Raw genomic sequence first — 630 nt, 5'->3', positions numbered from 1 at the left:
GTGTGTGTGTGTGTGTGTGTGTGTGTGTGTGTGTGTGTGTGTGTGTGTGTGTGTGTGTGTGTGTGTGCGGCTGTGTGTAGTATGGCATTTCTCCGTGCATGCACGCATGCATGTATGCGTATATACTTGCATATATGTTTGTGTATGTATATATGTATTTCTATCTAAATTGATAGATATATAAATAGATAGATAAACATAGCTAGATAGATAGATAGATAGATAGATAGATAGATAGATAGATAGATAGATAGATAGATATGCATGACATTCAAAAAACTTAACACAGGTAGTTACGCACACAAATTCACGCATACATACATACATACATACATACACGCTGATGCATGTATATGTATATATGTTTGTGTATGTGTGTGTGTATATGTGTGTCCCCGTCCACGAGCATGAGTGTATGCATATATATATTTATATACACGTATATCAATATATAGACATATATATGAATGCATATAGATGGCACCCTGGGCAAGTATCTTCTGATATAGCCTCAGCCCAACCTAAACCTTCTAAGTGTCTTTGGTAGACGGGGAACTGAAAGCAACCCGTCATGGGCTGAAACAAATAAAAGAATTAAAGAATACATACATATATATATATATATATATA

Source organism: Octopus bimaculoides, chromosome 6 (genome assembly GCF_001194135.2).
Source record: "Octopus bimaculoides isolate UCB-OBI-ISO-001 chromosome 6, ASM119413v2, whole genome shotgun sequence".
Classification (NCBI taxonomy): Eukaryota; Metazoa; Mollusca; class Cephalopoda; order Octopoda; family Octopodidae; genus Octopus; species Octopus bimaculoides.
The sequence above is the reverse complement of the archived record's forward strand: the minus strand, read 5'-3'. Positions refer to the sequence as shown.